General features: G+C 38.1%; 1 protein-coding gene and 1 pseudogene across 1 annotated transcript in view; one reads left to right on the top strand and one right to left on the bottom strand.

The window, feature by feature from the left end:
* Positions 1-23,906, bottom strand: part of GPC6 (glypican 6) — a 1,127,407-nt gene that overhangs the window by 1,072,282 nt on the left and 31,219 nt on the right. The gene's annotated exons all lie outside the window — the stretch shown is intronic.
* LOC103299632 (protein N-terminal asparagine amidohydrolase-like) lies at positions 17,799-18,747 on the top strand (annotated as a pseudogene).

Here is a 23,906-nt window from a genome sequence, read left to right as displayed (position 1 = left end):
CAGTACAACGATTGAAATTTCTTTTGAGAGCCAAATTTTTTAAACTTAAACTTCTTCTAACACCACTTCTTCAAAATAGACTCGCCCAGGCCGTGGTATTTTGTGGAAGAGCCACACTCAAGGGCCAAAGAGCCGCATGTGGCTCACAAGCCGCAGTTTGCCAACCACGGATCTAGACATTATTACTAAGTTATAATTCAATTTCTCACTAGGTCTTGTATATGGTATCACTAAACACTAGAGCATCAGAAAGGAAGGAAGGAGGGAGGGAGGATAAAAGTGGTTTCACCACTACCCAAGTGCTCAGAAGGCTAGGAAAGAAGGCCTTCTCCTTAGTGATTCCCTCAGGACATAAGAATTCCTGAGCTCTTCCATAGCCCTTCCCTACAGGAGAGCAACAGTTGGCCCACTGTTTCATGAACTGCATGAAATGCCAAATCTTTTTTAATAGTTTTAGAATTATCAAGACACAAACTATAGGATATGAGTATTTAAATCACAGCCTTGTCCAATTTAGAAGAGAAAAAATTATTTACATGAGCTGTCTTTGAATCATGAATAGCATCTGAAGACGAGGCCTTCAAGGTCCCAATACCCTCCGAGCTTTTTTCTACCTCAGATTGTGTTGAGACTGCCTCTCTGAGTCCCTGCAATCACTGGCTGAAGATGGCCTTTTGTTCCTACATTTTTAGGGTCATCACTACCTGCACACTTGCTGGAACTCTGGAAACACTTCCCTGGTCAAGTCTCCTGCTCACATGCTTCTTCTCTCTCCAGGCTGCCTACTTTGGGTCTCTTCAAATATACCTGTTGTCTCCTAAATTTAATAATCTCTACCTCTCATGAAGCTTTAATTTATGCAGTACACATTTATATTGACAATGGCTAAATAGGATATACTTTAATAATTTTTAAATGTCCTCAGAAGCAGTAATTTTCACCCTTTTTGACATGACTTAGAATGACCCATCCTGAACTTTTACTAACTTTTTAATCAGGGTTTTAGAAGATATCATTATTGTTATTTTTCTATTTTCTCTACCTTCTACTAGACACACACACACACACACACACACACACACACACACACACACCTCTGCATACATACATATACATCCCAAAAATAATAATTTCTCTGTTCCAGATAGTAAAACAAATTATACAAAATTATCTTCTGATAACATGGTAAAGTGTGTTAAAGATATAAACAAAACCATGATTTATAGTCTAATTGTCAAACTAAGACTACAGTGTGCAAAAACATTTCATAGCTTATGAAATTATTTCCTAGAGCATCATGCAGGTACACCAAGGTTGTGGGTTCGATCTGAGGTCAGGGCACAGACAAGAGTCAATCAATGAATGCATAAAAAGTAAAACAATAAATTAGTGTTTCTCTCTCTTTCCCCCTGCCCCCCACCCTCTCTCTCTCTAAGAAAAAAAATCAATTAAAAAAAAAGGCTTGGACCCCTTCTGCCTCAGAACCTCTATAGCTTCTATTCCCTCTGATTGGAAGTTCCCCTCCAACTTTATCTTTACTGATTTTTTTTAATTCTTTATTGTTAAAAGTATTACATATGTCCCCTTTTTCCCCCATTGACCCCTTCTAGCCCTCGCCCACTCTTGGCCTTCACCACCCTATTGTCTGTGTCCATGGGTTATGCATAAATGCATACAAGTTCTTTGGTTGATCTCTTCCCATCCACCCACCTTCCCCAGCCTTCCCTCTGAGGTTCCACAATCTGTTCCATGCTTCTATGTCTCTGGATCTATTTTGTTCATCAATTCCTACTTGAACTTCACTCAGCCCAGACATTATTTCCTAAGGAGGTCTTTCCACACTTCCCAGACCAGATAGAAACCCTGATAAAGGTACTACACTATCCTCTACTTCTTGGAGGCAGCATTATTGCAGTTTATATCAGTGCATCAATTGATTATAATGTTATTTATCTAAACCATAACCTCCTGCAGGCTCTGTTTTGTTCCACATTGTATCTCCAGCACTTGCCATGTAGTGGGCATTCACTATTCGTCCACCAAATGGAGTGAATGTCATTATATTGTTATATGTTAAAATAGTTATGAGATTTATGTATTTACTACATGGTTCTTGGAAAAATTTGAGGTTAGAAAAGTGTTAATTACACAAATGCATTATATAATGGTTTTCCAGCAATCTGACAAATATGTGAAATACAAGGGCACATATCTCCTATTACCGACATCATTGCAAGTGAATAAAGAGAATGTCAAATGACTACAATGTACATACTAAAGAATTTCATTTGTTGAGACATTTCTGCTCATAAATCCTGATAAAACTATTAAATATTCTCTGTAGCTCAGACAAAGCAGCTAACTACTGGTATAAATCTTCATAAGTCTCTAAAAGGACTTAAAGGACATAATAAACCCTATTTGTAAGACATACACATGATTTGAGGTTGGCTTAGTTTGGGTGTCCAATTAAAATTACTGCTAAACTCCACTGTGGCTGTGCCCTGAGGGACTTACTTCTAGGACTCCACTCAATGGCCCTGCTATTTTCTTCCGCTGTAAAAGTACACCCTTTTAAACATAAAATCAGGCCCACTTGCTTATAAAGAAAGCACTAAACTATATGTTTACATTTGTCATCTGCAAAGAACCTAAACTTGTTCATTACAAATGCACAAAGCTAGTGAACTAACAACATCAATGCAAAAAAGTGTTGCCCTCAGAGAATATGAGCATTAATGTACAGTTGTCAGTCTTGATCAACCATTTCTTAGATTATCTACTGTGCGAGTCTTCGGGAAGAAATTTGAAATTGCGGGTGGGCCTTCTGCAACCTATTTGTTGAGCTATGCACTTCCTCCAATTAGTTTATGAGATTTAAGGATACCAATTAAATATTAATCAAAGGAAAGGAAGTATCAGGGAGTGAATAAATGTAATAACAGCATCTATATTTGTCCACATTTATTAAGATATATAGATAGATAGATAGATAGATAGATATAAAGTATCAAGTAAAATACGTTTTAAAGTTTTGTATTACCTGCAGTTTGAAATTTTCCACCCTATTGATTTCTATTCCATTATCACATGTAGTTGAACAAAGACCACACATCTATTTCTCACATTTACTAAACCAGCTACCTCTCCCTTCCAGTTTGTTACTATTTTCTTTGGTTCTTTGCAAATAATGAAAATTAAAATTCCACTTATCATATCAATTCCTATCTATATATGCATTCCCCTTTGACACAGTAATCTCACTTCTAGGAATCTATTCTGAGACATATCTCCTTGATTTTAATACAATGTATGCACGTTATTTATAAAAACAAATCCTGTCGGTCATTCTGTAGAAATGCTTATATTTATTAGTATCTGTAAACTCCCTCACGAATTACTGACAACAGCTGATACTAGCTCAATTCCAGCAGATTAACTGATCTCTTATTTTCTTGACAAAACTGAGGCCATTGGTGTGAGCTTTCCCAACATTTTGTTTCCTTCCATCCCAATATCTCACATTCCTCTCTGTTTTAGCTTTTTTTCTATCACACACACACACACACACACACACACACACACACCATCATTCCTAGTTTGGGGCTGATTAGAGATAAATAAGGTTGGAAAAAATAGGCAGTACTAAATCCTTTTTGTACCATAGTATGTCATCAATTCAAATGCTTAAAATTTAAGAATTAATTACCAAAAGAATTAAGTAGAATTTTAAGTGATTAGCTTTGTGAAAGGAGAAATGAGGATGTGGCAAACAATTTTTCTGAGTAAAATATTTGACTCTTGAAATTGGGTTATAACTTTAAAATAAAAATATTCCTTCTATTTTGCAAAAACTAATCTCCCTAGTTGGTCTGTTCTCCTTATATTTAAGGAAAGAGTCCTCAGAGAAAATTGACAGAAAACTATTTTTTCGCTATAACACATTGGTAGATCTCCTGAGATGGGACAGAGGGACTCATAACCACCACTGGTCCTCTTCATCCAACACACACCTGCTTTCTTCTCCATAGATTCTAAGAGTCTCAAGAGGATATCAGAATCTGGGAGTGAAGGATGAGTGTGTTTTGCTGGAAATTTTCCCCCAAAGGATTCTGACAGATTCCCCTGAGTTACGAACTTTTACCCTATACTGAGGAAAATTTCCACAGATAGCTCATGAGTTTTTTCTCCTCAGCTCAAAGGGAAAAGGTAGCCCTATTACAAGTAGGTATTTTTGTTTCTTTCCGTCTCTTCCTCAAAAAAATAAAAATTCTGACCATCCTATAAAAACAATGTAAAAATATTTCTTCATTTGATTATACATTGATTCCATTAAATAACAGCTTAAAGTTTTTTCAGAGGCTATAAAAAATTTCTAGTAAATGCTCAATTCAAAAAGCAACTTTGTAGTATTATCACTTACCCATATCACTCAGGGTGACTATATTAGTATACATATCCTATATAATAAAGAGGTAATATGCAAATTGACCATCACTCCAACACACAAGATGGCCACCCCCATGTGGACACAAGATGGCTGCCACAAGATGGCCAGGAGGAGAGGGCAGTTGGGAGGGACCAGGTCTGCAAGGGAGGGCAGTTGGGGGCAATCAGGCCTGCAGGGGAGGGCAGTTAGGGTCAATCAGGCTGGCAGGGGAGCAGTTAGGTGCTGATCAGGCTGGCAGGGGAGTGGTTAGGGGATGATCAGGCTGGCAGGCAGAAGTGGTTAGGGGCAATCAGGCAGGCAGGCAGGTGAGCAGTTGGGAGCCAGCAGTCCTAGATTGTGAGAGGGATGTCCCTCGAGGGGTCCCAGATTGGAGAGGGTGCAGGCTGGGCTGAGGGACATACACACACACACCCATGCACGAATTTGTGCACCGGGCTTCTAGTTAAAGTATAAACATGAGAGGCTCTACTGGCCCTACATGCCTCACCTTTCTACCTTTCCATTCCAGTCCCAACCTTAGAGAAACATGGACTCTTTAGAGCCCACACTGTGGTTACCACTTCCAGGCAATGTGTGGAAACTCACACAGAAAATTCAGAATCAGTTCCACTGTGATGAACAAAAGAGCTCATTTGCTGGTATGTACTAAGCTAGCACTTAAAGGAAAATCACTTCCACCAAATGAAAATCATTGGGTTGCTTGCACTTTCAAATAGAAGTGTAACCCTGAGGGAAAGAGGAGAACAGTCATCATGCAGAACACAAGAACCTGCAGGGTGAGAGGAGGCTCGGGACAGAATGAGACCATGACAAGGACCACTAATACCCTGCTCCGTTTTGTTTGTTTGTTTTTGAAGGGCGACATTCCTACAACCTCACCTACTATAGTTCCTGGAGTAACTACTATACAAAAGGGTCAACGTTTTGACCCACTAATAGGAGCAACCTTGAAGAATGATGACTGGGAAACCACATAGGGAGTCCCAAAGAAATGACATCTGATCACTCCCCGTTTTGTGGTGGGAAGAGAACAGCAAACGAGAAATACTCTCTGAGTGAAGAACTGAACATGGGTAACTTTGTAAGAATGAGGTAGCAGAGCAGATAAACTTACTGGGCTAACATCAGAAATCACATTAATCATCAAGAGTTACCAGATTTCTCATCATTCCTTCTGAAGAGTTAGGCTGCTTCCTTTGGTATACCTGAAACTTATGTTGAAAATAAACTTTTCATTCATTGTTGAAAGCCTGACCTATGGTTTGACAGCTCACACTTCAATGTTTAGGTATGAAGTTTGTACTAGGGGCTTAAGATGGCTTTAATTAGATACCCACAGGAAAAGAAAAAAGTAGAATGTTTTTTAACACATGATCATGAGCAATCCCTTATAGTATGAAATTTTGAGAAGCACCTTGCAATTCCTGGTTTGTTTGTTTTCAGTCCTCAGCCAAGGAAATGTTTTACTGATTTTTAGAGAGAAAGGGATGGGGGAGGGAGACAGAGAGAGTGAGAGATATATTGATCAGTTACCTCCCTCATGTGCCCTGATCAAGAATTGAATCTGAAACCTTTTGGTTTACAGGACAACACTCCAACCAACTGAGCTACCCAGCTAGGGCACAATTCCTTACTTTTTTTTTTTAAGTTTAGGAGTATCTTAATGGCATTGGAGTCAAGAAATAAATGCAGAATGAACACAATACAATATTCTTTGTTTGTTTTTGGTCTACATACTGAACATCAGAATTTTCTAAATCCATGGTTTCGAAATAGCTGCAGGTTGTAGTTTTTCACTTAAAGTGCTTTCTGGGCAAACTAATCAAAGTAGTTAGTGTATTGATATTTAACACTGAGCAATTAAACTAAATATTTTGGTTTATTTCTTATATGTTTTAATAATTGCTTTCAATTAGAAGGGAACATTTATTCTCCTTTCAAAACGTCAACTTATTTTCCAGATAAGCATCATGCTAGCTTTCTATGCTGCCTTCCTTTCCACATAGTAAGAGAGAAAGTGATGTGGTATATTTTGGAGCCCAAATCCTAGTTCAAATCCTGTTCTCACTACCTACCAGCTGTATGACCTTAGGTAGATTGCACAGCTTTCCTGGAGTCCTTACTGTAAAATGAAAGTGAGAACATCTGCCTTAGAGAATTTGCTGGGCACACATGTAGACCATCCTTTGCTGGGCATTCCCTTCTTGGGCTCAGCTGGGTTTTGGTAGTGACTGAGTGGGCTACACCATGATAATCATTCATCACAATATAAAAACCCCAGACTTCAACATATACATATATATACCATGTACACAGATGGATACATCATATTCAAAAGCAATATATCTATGCCTGATGCAAAAATTCCAAAAAAAAAGATAAGTTGGGGGATAAACAATGTATAATGTGAGACGTCAACATTCTTCACTTTGTTTACTTTGCATCTTTCTAAAAACTCTCAAAGCCTTGTTGACTAGTTATATTATTTAGCCCTGGTTAAAAAAAAAAAATAACTGTGGGTAGCCCTAGCTGACATGGCTCAATGGTTATACATCAGCCTGCACATCACAGAATCATGGGTTCGATTCCAATCATGGGGATGTATCTGGGTTGTAGGTCCAATCCCGGCCCCAGGTCAGGGCATGTGTGTGAGGCAACCAATCTCTGTGTCTCTGTCACATCAATGTTTCTCTCTCTTCCCATGCCCTGCCCTTCCACTCTCTATTAAATAAATAAATACATAAATACATAAATACATAAATACATAAATAAATAAATACCAATGGAAAAAATATCCTCATTCCTTGTGTGAGGATTAAAAATAATTTTTTAAATGTAGGTGAAAAAATCTACAGAAAAGAGGAAAGCCATATGCATACAGAGAATAGTATGTTTGCAAAGTTAGTTTCCTTAGAGAATTAACATAGGTCTATGCCTCTTCTTGGCATCAGGAACAGGAAGTGGGAAACTTTCTTTACACTTTCTAGAGAGAAATCTTTGTTCTGATCCTCCCACAAGTGAGCCTGAGGACACTGGAGGATGCTAACCTCGTGCAGAAATCTCACTGCAGACCCGCCTTAGGGGAACCACAGCAAAACCAGGGATGCCTTTAATCACTGACTGGCACTACTCTCTAAAGCAGGTCCCCTGGCACATTCCAGACTTAAGCAGGTATCATCATACTTCTCAACTCTTGCATCAGGCTAGGCATTTGCCACAATATTGGTACATTCAACCAATTTATGCCTAGTGTTGTGAAATTTACACAGATAATTGAAAAACAAACAATCCATTTAAGGTGCTATGATAGAACTTTTGAGGTACAAACCTCAAAACAAAAACTGGAATTTAAAGTAAGCCAAGTATTTATTTCCTTTACTCTCTATCTCTGAAGAAATGTAAAGTACCTGAACAAATCCTTTCTACTCCTCCCACATCAGGAAATGGAGTTTTATCGTGTTTATTTTAAAGATAGGAAGAGAGATGAGCTACCCATTGCCCTGCCTGGCTCTATATTTTCAAACAAGACATTGAAAACCTCACACTTTCCTAATTCTTTATACTAAACAGCACTTTTCAAATTATGCATCATAGAATGTCGGTGTCCGTCAAAAGATAATTGGTATTAGTAAAAAGACAGTTCTGCAATCAAGTAAATACAGGAAATGATGAATACAAGGTTAAAGAAGTTATTTTAAGGCCAGATCTCAATGTGTCTTTCATAGGCAAATGGTCACGACAAATGGTCACCTAGAAGGTGACTAGAGTACAGCATTTCCAAACCCATTGGACAGATCTTAAACTATCTCTTCTTATCTTAAAAAATCTCTGAGGAACTGCTGCTCCAGATCAGTAGTTCTCAAAGTGCGGTCCCCCAGCCTAGAGCATCAGCATCACCTGGGAACTTGTTCAAGATGCAAGTCAGCAGCTTTCTTTCCAAACCCACGGATTCAGCAGCCCTGGGGGTTTGGTCCAGTAATGGGTATAAAGAAGCTCTACAGGTGCTTCCCTTTTTTCTCTCTCTCTTTCTTTATAGTGATTTTATTTATTTTTATTTTTATTGTTGAAAGTATTAGATATTTCCCTCTTTCTCCCCCAATGACCTTCCTCCTCCCACTCCTGCCCCACCTAAGGCCTTCACCACACTATTGTCTATGTCTATAGGTAATGAATATATACATACAAGTTCTTTAGTTAATCTCTTCCCTCCTTTCCCTCTGAGAATTGTCAGTCTGTTCCACGCTTCCATGTCTCTGGATCTATTTTGTTTGTCAGTTTATTTTATTCATTAGATTCCACATATAAGTGAGATAATGTGATACTTGTCTTTCTCTGACTGGCTTATTTCAGTTAGCATAAAACTCTCCAGGTCCCACCATGCTGACTCAGAGGGTAAGAGATCCTTCTTTTTCACAGCTGCATAGTATTCCATGGTGTGACTGCACCACAGCTTTTTTATCCACTCATCTGCTGATGGGCACTTGGGCTGTTTCCAGATCAGAGCTATGGTAAATACAGCAGCCCGACAGGTGATTCTGACACACACTGGAGTTTGAGAACCACTGACCCAGCTGAACCATTCTCTGCAAACGTGAAAACATGGCTTCTACAATTCTCTTGGAAAATCAAGGGTTTTCAAATTAAAGTTGATCTTTCATAATAGGCAGTTTTGAAGATGTAACATATTTCTTCTTTCCGTATATATAAATCTACTTTGATTTAGAAAAGCACCTACTGCTTTACAAATTATATACGATGTTTTTATTCATGTTCTCATTACTTAACTACTTACTATTTACTCTTAGCAAGGCAATGTTCCTAATGCTTATTCAAGAAAATACGTATCTGGTTTTCTCGCATATGAATGAGAATGAAAATATATCACTTTTTATTGCATGATCCAAATTTCCTATGTGACTTTGATAGACGTAAATAAAAGCAGAAGTAAAAAGTAATGTGTCAATATGTTTCAAAAGTATTTGTTTATTAAGTATTAAAGTATTAAAATTTATAGAAATAAAATGTTAAATGGAGGGAAAACTAGTTTTTAACGGTCATAGAGTTTGAAATTTGCAAGGTAAATAATGTCTACAGGGCTGTTGCACACAATGTAAATATCCATAACACAGCTGAAATGTACATTTAAAAACACTTAAGATGGTCAATTTAATGTTATGTGATTATAACCACAATTAAAAATAAAACAAAATTTTTTAAATATGTGTTTTTCTTCAGCTCATATGGTGAAAATGAACCACTGCAACACTTTTAACTGTTAGAAACATTATTACATATCAATATGCTCTACCCAAGAACTATAGTATTGAAGGAAAAGATACTTTAATTCATTGGGGCATAATATACAATTATTTTCAAAATAAGAAGTTTGATTAAAAAGAGAAGAGCACAACATTGAGGTGCCAAACTCTGATTTTATGTTAGAAAAGCAAACTTTAAAATCCTTAATATGAATAAAAGAAACATTCCCTGGTATAAATTTATTCCAGAAGCTTCTACTGAGTTCTAGGCACTGAGCTTGCCAATAGCTGGCGAAACAAAGGCAATAGATATATTATTCTCCTGCCCTTAGCAAGCTGATAATGCATTGGAAAGATACTGAGATTTGAAGATGGCAGCATAGGTAAAGGCCTGTACTCACTGCCTCTCACAACCACATCAAAATTACAACTAAAATGCAGAACAACCATCATCCAGAACCACTGGAAAGCTAGCTGAATGGAAGTCCTACAACTAGAGAAGTCAAGAAGAAAGCACACTGAGACTGGTAGGAGGTGCGGAGCGAGGAACGGGCTGGTCCGACACCCATGTGTGCCGCTTTTTTAATCAGGATGGAGTTCATCTCTGCAGAGGCCGCCCGGAGGAGCAAGGGGTCCCAGCCCCACATCAGACCCCCAGCCCAGGATCCCAGAGCTGAGAAAAGAAGTAAGAACTGGGGGCTGTAAAAACCAGTGCAGATTGGGGCTCAGTGAGACAGAGGCTGCTGAGACCCAGCTGTTTATCTTAAAAGGCCAGCACCACTAACTGAACTTACAAGATCCCACTTCCTCTGAGATCTAATGCCAGAGTAAGGCTCTGGGGAACACAGACACAAAGGAGGAAGAGCCGGTTGTCTGGCATCAGGGCAGGAACTCGGGGGGTGGCTTTCTCCCAGATGAAGGTGCTCCCAGGGATCATTGTTCCAATGCTGGTACCTCCCTGATCCCAGAGCTGACTGGTAGCTATTTCTGTTTGCTCCACCCTGGTGATTGCCTAAAACCCCACCTCATCCAATTTATAACCCCACCCCAGCTATGTGCAACAGCTTTTGCATATGAATGGCCTGTCCTTGCTCAGGCTAAAATCTCTCAAACAAGCTGCAGCTGGGTCAGGGAGCCCCAAACCTATCAATAAAGGTGCCAAGCCCCAGCACCAGCACCAGCCTGCCTTGCTTCACAGATGGGCCTCTTCTGGGCACTTCCAAACCTGATACAAAGAGGAGGAATCTGCAGATCTCTCTGTAGCTCCTGCCGACTGGCCCAAGACAGTGGCTGACTTTGTAACTCCCTGGAGACCTAAGAGCCAGTGTACCCAGTGATCAGTGTCAGACCACACCAGATTACAACTCTTCACATCCATAAGTGACACACTCAAGCGGCAGACTCAGTGAGCACCAAAGCCCCACTGAAGCAAGTCCTGCTCCATAAGGGTGTCTCCTACACAGCATCTCTCCCACTGTAGTCGCAGCTGGTCCTCACAGCCAATTGGCCTGGAGGTCAATTCCTCCCAGTGACACCAACAGCAATAAAGTCTCAACTACAACAAGACTGTGCTCAGAGCCCACAAAGGGGTGCACCTAGAGTGCCCAGCTCAGGTGACTGGGAAGGCTAAGCCACTGGGCCCTACAGAACACCTAGCACACAAGGCCACTCTACCAACTCAGGGAAACATAGCAGCTCTACCCAATACATAGAAACAAACACAGGGAAGAAGCCAAAATGTGGAGACAAACATGTCAGAAATGGAAGAAAGCAAACTACTGGATATAGAGTTCAAAACCATGGTTATAAGGTTATTCAAGAATCTTCTAGAAACCTCAAAAAAAAAAAAAATGGAAAAGGACCAGTCAGAAATTAAGCATGCACTGACTGAAATAAAGAATAATATACAGGGATTCAGCAGTAGAGTAGAGGATTCTGAGACTCAAAACAATGATTTGAAATATGAGGAAGCAAAAAAACCACCCAACCAGAAGAGCAAAATGAAAAAAGAACCCAAAAATACTAATCTCAACCAATAAAGAGTGGGGGGAAAAAGATACTTACAAAAAATATTCACACAAAAATTCCCCAAATAAACCCCACATAGTTGAATAGTTACTCTTCTAAAAAAATGCTGAAAGACAATGATAAATTTGAATGTTTGCCAATGTATGCTTTCACAGTATAGCTAAAACTCATTTTTCAGATTCTAGGAATCTCTGAACATTCAAGATCAAGTTCAGGTTGGGATTTGAGGGATTGGGTTATAATAAAGACACCTTCGTTTGGTCTGAATAAATAAGATTTTTGAGAATCGAAAGCATTTCTTATAAGCTTTTAATGCCTCCCATTTAATCTCACATTTCTCTACCAGCATTCACCATTTCTGTTTGTATAGTGCCTGACAGTTTCTAAAGCACTTTCCTTGGCTTTACTGCACTTGATCCTTACAACTCTTAATTAGGTTGGCAGATATTATCTTCATCATTTTATAGATAAGCTGCTGAAACAGCAGGAGATGAAGGGACTCACTAATGGTCGCCAGGCTATTACCTACAGAACCAGCACTAAAACACAGGCCCTATTTTTCACTACACTAGTTTATTTGTGAATCCCTTCTCTCTCAGTAAATTTATGAGACAACCTTTGCAAAGTAGCATAATTTAACCAATAATTAACAAAACAAATCATGTCCTTACGAGTTCGTCCAAGGCTACAGGAGATGTCATGGGGAGAAATTTTTGAGGAAAAACCTCCCCCTCTCAAGTTTTCTTCTCTCTGGCCACAAAGCCATGTTGCAACATCACTCCTGGTATATGAGTGAGTATTTTAGAAGCACTGATTAATATCTTTATTGCCTTTAAAAATGTTGAAGTGAGGGATGTTATTAGTATGAGGCAGAATATATAAGGGAATACAATATAAATCCTTCCTTGCAAGCCACCTAAGAAATTAGCAGGGGAAAAAAATGGTGGTGGGGTGGGGGGTGGTTAGCTGGAAAGAAATAAGGAAAACCTGCCCAAAATATTCCCAAGTGGACACTGGGCTATTAATTATGGTAGAATCCCTGCCCAGAGATTGAGGCTTTCACCAGGCCTCTGGCCCCAGGTACTCACAAAGGAAGGGATAAAGAGCTGGTAGCAAGCCATCTCATGCTGGCTCCATGGATGCTGTCCAACCCTGAGCTCCATGAGCTGCCCATCCCCACTCTGTAGACTCCTCTTCAGAGGAGTCTTAACACATAAGTTATTTCTGTGGCCACAGGGCACTTCTAGGAGATTCTCCCCATCCTGTGACAGCCCCTCCCACAGTCAACCCCCAATATGTGCACATGCACACACACACACACACACACACACACACACACACACACACAGAGGATTGTTTTCTAAGTTCAAGTCTAAAGTGTATAGATCATCAATAAAACTGCTGGTGAAAAGGCCAAAGCTTCAGGCATTTTGTAAGTTGTATGTTCCTGACAAATCTCAGGGTAAAAGGTCTCTTACATCGAAGGTAAAAAGGACCCTAGTTAGTGTGTTTGACTTGTTCACAACCCAAAATGAGGAAACTTAAGCACAGAGTTCATTCAGTCTGAGGCCAGGGAGAACCTTGACAATTTACTTCCTCATCTTTCCTCAGCTGGTGCTCCAGGACCATCCTTAATTCTTGCTTGGCTTAAAGGTAAATGTTTTCATCTTGGTCATTACAAATAAACCAAAGTACTTAAAAAATTTCCTAGCTGTTGCAGGATGGATTGTATCCCCTAGCTTCCCACCCCAACCCCCCCAAAAAAGCTCATAGGTTGAGGCCCTAACCCTTAGTACCTCAGAATGTGACTACATTTAGAGATAGGACCTTTAAAGAAGGTATTAAGTTAAAATGAGGCCAGTAGGGAGGGACCTGATCCAATGATTGGACACACAAAGATACCAGGGATACATGGCACACACACACACACACACACACACACACACAAAAAAAAAAAAAAAAAAGAAAAAAACAAGATGATGTGAGTGAGGACACAGCGAGAAGGTGGGCATCTACAAAGACAAAGAGAGAGGCCTTAGAAGAAACCGAACCTGCCCACACCTTGATCTTGGACTTCCAGCCTCCGGATCTATGAGAAAATAATATTTCTGTTGCTTACGCCACCCAGTCCATGGTTTTGTTATGGCAGGGCTAGCTAACTACTATAATATACTAACTGACTCCTGTGCTTCATTTATATCATGTTTGAGGTCTGTTGATTTCTCCTTTGCTATCTAGTCTGTGTTCTAAAGAATGAAGCTCTTCTCATTTCTATGCCTCATAAAACTGAGCAATGTTTAAAGCAAAAGGATCCTTTTATACATGTTGCAAACGTGCACATACTAAGATCAATGACAAAAGAAACATTTCATATACCCAATTAAGGTCTTAAATGAAACATTTTTAGAAAAAAATAACCATTAAGAACTTGAAAACAGTCTTCCCCCGATGAGATGAAAAGAGTTTCAACGTAATACTGCATCTGTTTGCAACATGTCAGAGTTGGCACACAGGTTAGTCTATAATCAGAAGAGGCGTTCAGTTCTGAAACAGGACTTGTAATATTCCTCAGTATTTTGCCTGATTAAGTGCTTACATTCACAAGGCTTGAACCATCAAAATTTTTGACTATGTGAGATACTGATTAACTTCCCAGGTATCTAACCCAAACCCTCACTAATTCCCTTAGTCAATATACTGTCTGAGATAAGACTGTACATTGTGATACAATATTAGTATGTTAAAGTACTCTGTAAACACAGAAAATTGTCATATCAAAATTAGAATTAGTTGCTTTACAAATATTCATTTCCATTAACATTTATTCAGGAAATTTCAAAAGCAATAAGTATCTATTTATTTATTAAAGAGACATTTTATACATTAAATCTATATTTATAGAATAAAGCCACAGACCACATGTAAGCAAATATTTGCCAATAAACTACGTTGAAATATCTGAGGTCATATTCTATGTGTTCATAGTTTTCAAATGAAAATAGTTTTCTTCTAGGGATTTGCTTGTAATATTTTATTTTCGGGCTCCTAACAAAATTCCTAGAACATGGTAAGCACTCAATACGTATAGTTGAATATATGAATGAATATATTCATACTATAAATATTTTAGAATAAGATCTCCATGTGGCATAGAATCATGTCCCCCTTTAGAATTCAATCATCAGAGCACAGACTTCTATATTTTGATACTAAAAGTATTATTTTTATACTTATATTAACATGGCACATAAGAAAGACATAATTTTTATCATTTCCAGAATGAATCTACCACATTCCCCCAAATTATAGCACATTACTCATTTGTTTATGTGGCACTGCTCATCAACACGAATTCCTTAGAAAAATGGCATAGTTCATGTTTAGTAAATATTGGTTAGATGAATGAATAAATGCCTAGGTGAATAATTTTACAACTACCTCAAATTTTCAAATTTCTTAAACAGAAGCTGTGTGAGGTCTTCACTCATTCCCCTTGGGGAAAAAAAAGAGGAAATCAGTCTCTTGGTCTTGAAGGAAATATTATGAACAGAAATCCAAAGTACATAAAACTTTGTGACAAATAGTAAAATCCTGACATTTAAAATACTTTTTAACTTTTAGGCAAATGAATTCTATCAGCTTAGCAGCAAGGGATTCTATAAGTCTGTTGTTAGATATAAAATATTACTCATGGGTTATATATTCAACTTTTCTTAATATCACTCTTAAAGTGCAATTCTGTTTACCTAGATACGATTCAGACTATATTTTTGTAAAAATAATTTGGCCTAAATTTCAGAGAGAACTAAATGGTTTTTCCTAGCCACAAAGAGACAATTTGCCTTTCTAGGGTACAGTTATTTCACATTGGCTTTAAAAGTTGTATTTCAGGTCATAGCTTTGTGGGTAGAGCATGTTGCCAGTTCCTTAAGCACTGCCTATCTTTCCTCTGTCCTTACATTTTAATGGGAATAAAGCCTACCACCTGTCTTTTTCTGGATAATCAGGTCACAGCTTTCCAAACTTTAACACAAAGAAGCATAATTCTGTTTCTGCAGCTTATTAACACAAATGTTCCTTAACTGCTGATATCTAACATGGAAGTAAAATTGGGTAAGTGTATGAGTATGCATAGGCATTGAAGATCTGGATTCTGTGGTCCACTGTCTATTCAGGAATTCTCAGCTGTTGTCAGTGATAAAATAGATGAATATTTATAACCTCACTTACAGAATCATTCACAGACATTATATCCAAATAAGACCAGAATAAATTGTTGGAGCTCCACTATGATAACTTACATGAATTATTTAAGAATCTTCACAACCTGAATTGTTGTATTTCACCAATCCATATTTTGAAAAACTTATAAACACTATGATTCCATTCTAATCACATCATTCAAACATTTTCATGCATATATATACACATATGTGTATATATAGAGACAATGAATCACCTCATTCTTCAATTACCTCTTAAAATTTACTGCTCAAAATCATTCACATTCATTGTTCTATAAGTTATTTCTCAAATTGTTGGAATTTTTAAAAAGGAATTTCAAAGGTAATATAAATTCATGTTATGGTTAAACACCCACCCAGTTTTAATATTCTTTACCTTATTCATTTGATAAATGTATCACTTAAAGACAACTACATGTTCTCAAAGCTGAGTTATTAAAATTACAGATTAACTATAATTACTGCATCACTCTAGTCACACTTCCAAATTCAAAACCAAGATGCTCCAAAGTGGCCTGGTTTATATTACTCAATTTACCTCATTACCATCTGAAGAGTTGAGTTACTATTAATTTCTTTAATATAACAAAAAAAAATGAATCCTATCTTGATATTCAATAAGTTACTGTAATCCTGTCAGTACAAAATAAATTTAATTTCAGAATTTATAAAACTGAAGAAGGAATGTCTTTTAATTAGTTATATTAAACACAAATAACTAAAAGAGTCAATTACTGATTTTCTTTGGTAGTTGAGAAGTCCTGGTTCTTTAATCAGAAAAGTACCATTACTAAATTTTAACAGTTTGTTAAGGAAAATCAGTTATTTGCCCACCAGTATTAATAGTTTCAATCCTATATAATAAAAGCTTAATATGCAAAGTGTCCTGTCATCCGGTGACCGGTCGACTGTTCAACCAATCAAAGCATAATATGCTAATGATATGCTAAGACTGCTCAACCACTCGCTATGATGAGCACTGACTACCAGGGGGGCAGACAGTCAACTGGTTGACCCGTAGCTATGACGTGCACTGACCACTAGGGGGTAGCCTTCTAACTGGTAGGTTAGCTTGCTGCTGGGGTCCAGCTGATCAGGACAGAGCAAGAAGGGGCCGGACTTGCCCTGGAGCCTTCCCGAGCTCCCTCCCCAGACCCAATCACGCACTGGCAGGGTCCCTCAGCCTGGCCTGCGCATGCTCGCAATCCAGGACCCCTCAGGGGATGTCGGAGAGCCAGTTTTGGCCTGACCCCGCAAGCCACTCCCCTCAGGAGGGCGCCAGATGCAGGGCTCACAGCTGGTGAGTGCTGCTGCAGCGGTAAGAGCCTCTCCCGAATGGAACTGATTGGGTGCGAGCCCGTGGAAGGTGCAGTGGGGCCAGGATGAGCAGGAGCAGCAGGTAGGCACTGCAGGCAGCGTTGGACCCGCAGGCCACCTCGAGGGACCCAACCCATGCACGAATTCATGCACCAGGTCTCTAGTTTAACAATAAAATACCACTCAGAATACTTAAAAGGCAGGGATATTTCATTCATAGTTATTTCTAAAGGATATGATAGTCTATGCAAAATTAACTTTTATATCTAACAATAAGATTCTCAGATTCACTCAAGCTCAAAGAAAAAAATTATAAAGTAAACATTTAAACAACTCATTTGATCGATCTTCCTTAAAAACTCTAACCACGGTCATATTGTTCACTTATGTTGCCCTATTTCCAGTCATATGTTTTACGTTCAGGTCTGTGTGTAAGTTACATACACTGCAGCTGGGGAGACCGCCACCTTCCTGGGCCTGCCCCGAGCAGCCACCTCCGAGATGCTGCTGCTGGTGCAGAGGCTCCCAGTACCACAGGCCGCCCAGGACCTTGTCCAAGCCCACGTGCTTCTGGAGGAAAGAGCGAGTCTTCTCAGAGGTCAGTGTGTTCAACAAGTAGGATCCCAGGGCCTTCTGTATGTTCAGCAAAGAGAGCTTGCAGTGGCCTCCCCAAAGGATAGCTCCTTCTCCATTCTGGGTTCGGATGATGCCACCACCTGTGGCATTGCGGTGCGGAGGCACACAGGTAATGGGGCTCCCTGCTTGATACACTGTGATGGAACCGACCCCAAAGCTGAGGTCCCCTTGATCATGAACTCCATAAAATCCTTTCTGGCCACGCTCAGTATGGAAGGCTGGAAGTGCACCTGGTCAGCAGCTTCAGTGAGGATGGGCAGTTGTCACAAAAACTTACTCATCAACTTCTTAGTGAATTTGACAGACAAGATGATGACATTCACTTAGCGACATTATGTGTGACAGAATTAAATGACCGGGAACAAAATAAAAACCACTTTCCAATAATTTATGGAATTGCTGTCAACATGAAAACTGCAGAGATTTGCAGAGCCTCTTTCCAAGATTGGGTCTGGAGGAGGAGCTGCGAGCTGCCCCAGCTTTAACAGGAGGACCAAGGATTCGTGTTTACACGGCAAAGACAGGACAACTACATGTAGGACTGTATTCCTCGATGCCACATATGGATTTTGGGTTGCGGCAAGATAAGCAAATACTAGAGAACATTCCCACTTCACCTCTGGCTGAGCCTCCCCCCCACCCCACCCCAACACCTCCACTTTGCTGAACATATTAGATCTACCTTGATGTCTTTTTAAACAACCTACCAATTCTAACAAACACACTATTTCCTGGACATAAAGCTCTACTCTACAACAACAACAACAAAAAAGGAGATGGCTTATGGAAAAATATCTCTTTTCCAGGAAGCTGAAAATGAGAATTACAAAAGTATGCAACCTTAAAAAAAAGGGGGGGGGGGCGGAATGCAACCTTTGGGAATGACAGAGGCCACTGGTGGGGATTGGAGAGAATGTGAATTTGGAATCTACATCTGGTGAGTCTTAGTGTCTTTCAAATGACTTTCAAAATAAAAATCTTATTTTGGCAAAAAAAAAAAGTGTTTACATACACTTTGAAGCTATTTTTGATGTACATCAAGCCTCCATTTTATCAACTGTTTTAGGAAATGTTTTAGGAATTATCTAGATTATCAGTTTTATATCAAAGATTTCTAAATGCTTTTACCTTAAGCCCTAGCTGTTTCAGGAAAAGAAAGTTATTATGTGGTGTTTTCCAGGTAATACTTGTAGCAGATGTCAATCAAGACAGGGAGACAAACAGATTTTTGATCATTAAATCAATTTTAAGTAACTTAATTGATTTAAAAATTGAGTGGAGCCAAAGATAATGTAGAGAGATTCAAGGTCAACACTTGAGTATAACTTTTTTCTTGTAGCTCTAAGGTGTCCTGTGGAGACACTTCTGTTCAAATAACACTCCAGGCCTCTCTTGCCCCCTGGCTACCTAGGGAGGGTGGAACTATTATCAGAACAAGTGGATGATGGAGAAGCAATCAAGCTTGCAATACAAACTCTCCCTTTTTTCTTGAATGAATTTTCTTTTTGTTTGCTTTCTGCCCAAAGGAAAAACAGTAGAGGCCTCCGGCTGTCCAGATGTGCCATTAACTACGAGTGCAAGTCTATTAAATCCTGCTGGGAATTGGCAGCAGGCCCTTTCGACCTAAGATCTAAATGCAGATCTACATCAGCTTTAATCTCCATTTGTTACTTTAATCTCCATTTATCTGCCTTCTCTATACTGTTTCTCATTTGGTCTCAAACTCGAAGCAAAGCAAATGGAGTGTTAGTGTTGACTCTCTAAAATCACCCAAAATAATATATAATATATAACACAGGGGGCGGGGGGAAGGATATATACTGGGATTTTACTCCCTTTTGAAGGAAATAAACACAAAAATAAAGCTTAGAAGATAACAAATATAAATATATATGGAGCTGGGAAAGGCAGAAAGAGGTTCTAGATAAGAGATTCTGAAAGAACTTCAGTGGGAAGTTTAAGTAGAACTTGAAGGTGTTTTGCTTTTAAAAAGCAATTTACAGAGAAGAGAAAGGGGAAAACATTCCAGGTCTACAGAAATAAGATGATTTTTAATTATTTGTTAAGTGGGGGAAAGAAACAAGTACCTTGCTTTACAATGCACACTATCTAATCTCTAGATGTAAAGGTGATCTACATATCTATAAAGATACACATATAATATTGTGCATGCATATATTCACATGTGCAAACCCTCAGGAAAAGCTCTGGTGGGAAACATTGAGTAGAAGAGACATGAGATCATGGGTGGCTGTGGGGACTTGTAACATTTACTCATACCTCTGGTGTCAGAATATGTACAACACACAGTGGGCATGTGTTCATGCACTACTTATTTAATGGGGAAAAATGGGAGAAAAGAAGGAAGAAGCAGAAGGGAGGCTGGGAGGGGAAACTGCAATCAGAAACACATGGCAATAGACTTACACAAGCCTTAATTTACTTAGTTATTTAGAAGCTACTCTAGGACTGTAAAATGTCAATGGGACATTTTTATGACAATCAATAGTCATTATATTGATAAATACAAAAGCAGAAATCAATACTCAAATTTTCAACTGATAGAATGAGAAATAAATGTCATGTGCATGCTCTTTTCTAAAATTATAGGCTTTATATGTCTGTCTTAATAAATCAAAATTTAATTTTATTGTCTTTTCACCAATAGAACCCTGGTTAAATCAATACTGTATTAGATTATTTCCTAATCTGTGACATTCCTCCAATTATTCATCAAGTACACAATCACTCAGAAAATAATATTGCTAACAAAAAGCAGCTTCTCTCTAGGATAGAATATGTAATTCCAAACCTATCTACAACCCACTCCTTGTCTCTTTTAGTGACAAAAAAAAAAAGAACTTAATCTATGTTAAATTTGTAGATTTAATAATCTTATCTGTTTCAACTAAATTAGATTATGATGACTATTACCAAGTGCTCCCCAAAAGGACATAAGAAGGAGGAAGAAAAGAGGCTCCAACCTTGGCAAAGAGTTCAAGGCAGGCTTCCTGAGGACAGGAAGCCTGAGCTACCTAGTGAAGGATGCACCAGAGGTCATTTGTTGAAGGGCGGGCACGAAGAGATGAGAGCCAGTGGGTCTGACTTACTTGACTTCTGGTCAGTGTACTGGGAGTGGAGATTATTACACAATGAGGGGATTACAATTCATGTTAAGCAAGTACATCTTCTTTCTACATGCAGGGGAAGATATTGCAGTGCTTGAACCAGAGAAGTTTCATTTTGAAAAGATTTTTCTGGCTTCAATTAGCCAATCCCGCCCATGCAACTTCTTGGATGCAGGTAGCTTCCAAATAAGACTGACTTGGCTGAAGCAAATGGCATGGACACAAAGATAACCAAAATGCTTAGAGGGACGCTCCACTGCTCTCAGTCACTCCGAACTGGTCTTTATGTAGCCAGAAATGCTGTATCCACCACCTCATCCCCACCACATTCCTTGCATGGGCAGAAACCATACTTGCCTGTTCATTTTTATATACCCAGGCACCTAAAGTATTATCTGGCATACTGTAGATTTCCTCATTGCCTGAAGATCCTAATATTCAGATTTTCATATTCTAAATGAAGGTTATCCAAGATTGGATACTTCTACTTGTCAATTGTCCATAGGAACTGGGCAGAGATTTTAATAGCTATGAACCTGCAATTGTATGGGCAGAACAAGTCAAGGGCAAATGGCATTAGAGACTCTACCTTCTATTAACTACAAAACAACGTTCCAAGGGATTTTCAGTGTATGTTCAACAACATAGGAATGCATTATTCAAATAATCCTCTCTTGATGGTTTTTATACGAATGCATATAGCCCACTCTAAAACACCTTTTATTTATAACCTTTTGCACTCGGATGTCGAGTGTGACTCGACACGGTTAACATTAGAATAAAGGAATCGAGAAAAAAGCAAGTGAGTGCAAAGGGATAAAATGCTAAAATAGAGCCCTGAAATACTATGCAAATATAGATCATTTCTTTTTAGGCCAAAATGAATATAATCTAAATTAAGGGGCTAGTTACTAAGGTGACAAAGAATGAATAAATAAAGTAAAACAGTATTTCAGTCAATCTTATCAACAAGAACAACAACAACAACAAAAAACATGCTTAACACCATGTATTTCTACCCTGAGAGCTATAACAACACATTTTCCCCCAAGAGCTACATGTCTACTAATCTAAGTACATTTATTCTTTTTTTTCTTTTTCATCTGTTATGTAAAAACCCTGTCCCTCAATGGACATATATGTAAAAACCCTTGCCCCTACAAGCTGATAAAAATTTAGGTGTATAATCGAATAAGCTGTTAATTTGGCCACATCATATCTGCCTTTAAAATAAAACACAGGGTATAATATTATAATATGTGGTTTTTTCCAAATTCCAAAGACTGTACAAAATGGTTTGATCCCAAAATTCTGAAATTAGGCATCGGAAAAATTTGCAGTAATCAAAAATAATATTTAATATTCATGAAGTTCTTTACAATTAGATCATTTAGAAACAAAATATCAAAGGCAAGGGTATAGAAATTCAAGTTTTTAGCCTGAGAAACAAAAGAATAGCCATACCCTCATATGCCTCTTCAAATATGTAAGGAGGCTTTTCAAAAGAATCATCAGAATAAAATAGTAGAGGAATAAAACTGGCCTAAATTACTTTATGAAGAATCGAAGTCTATAGTAAAAAAATCTGTTGAAAATTATAAATGAGTGATCTAAGAGATCAAGTAGAAACTACAATGCTTTTTTAATTCCCACATTAGTCCAAGCTTAAATTCCCATTTAGAAGAAAATCACATTTCTTAAAAATTTTCATTCTTAAAATTGAAACAAAATAGTTTGTAACAAATTTAAATTCATCAGGACCCTAAGAAACATCTTGTTCACATTCTCAAAGATCTAACATGGAAACCACCACATTTTCAATACTACAATATCGCTATTAAAAGAAATGAGTACAGATGGCCTTCATTATTAGTAAATTACCCTTACTCCTGCTTAATTTGGGTTTTATAAATCATTTTCTTTATAGATCAGTAAGTCATAAACTAAAATAGGTATCATAGTCTGCTTATAATCTTTTTCACATCCAAAAAAATCGTAAGTTGTTCAGGTTATTTTTATTCAGGATTTCTAAGTCATCATTTCTTTGTACCTCTTGAGTAATTCATGACCAAGTACAGAATAAATCATATTTTACTACTTATAGAATGGCAACAGCCACAAGGCTTTACACAACTGTCTATTACTTCTGCCTTTCATAAATGATATTTACCTGCACAGCCCTAACCCTGATATTTAATTTCCTTAAGTTCTGATCAAGTTATTAACATTACCTGTGTTTGACTGGATAACAGCCATTCTTCCACATTTTAGTATGGAGGGGAGAAATTAACAATACAACCTCTCTATACCACTCATTTTGATGCCTTAATGCTCTCAGTTTCTATATTCACATGCAAAGTACTTAAAACCCAAGCTATATTGGACCAAGGCAATTCGAATACTAACTCATATGAAGCCTAATGGCATTAATTCCCATTCTTCCTTCTTATAAGTGAGGACACTGCATCACAGGAACTCTCACCACCCTTCTAACTGTATGTTTGTTTAATTCCATAGCAGCACTTTTGCCAGTTTTCCTGATTTCTATGATCAAATATTAGGTCACCCTTTTGCCTGTTAGGGTTGTGAGTTATCACAGCAAATCTTGGTAAATCATGTTGTTAGGATGACTTCAATATATTATTTGCAAGATTCTTTTGGTATGAAAATATTCAAAAACAACCAAGAAATTAAACACAAATTAAAAGGAAACTATAACGGTGCATATGTACAGTATTTGGACTTATAAAACGTAAAATTAATCTATAAAGCATACAAAGGTTTTTTTGGGGTTTTGGTGTGTGTGTTTTTGTTGTTGTTTTGTTTTGTTTTAAAATTTCAGAAT

This window comes from Eptesicus fuscus, chromosome 8 (genome assembly GCF_027574615.1).
Source record: "Eptesicus fuscus isolate TK198812 chromosome 8, DD_ASM_mEF_20220401, whole genome shotgun sequence".
Classification (NCBI taxonomy): Eukaryota; Metazoa; Chordata; class Mammalia; order Chiroptera; family Vespertilionidae; genus Eptesicus; species Eptesicus fuscus.
The sequence above is the reverse complement of the archived record's forward strand: the minus strand, read 5'-3'. Positions and strand labels throughout refer to the sequence as shown.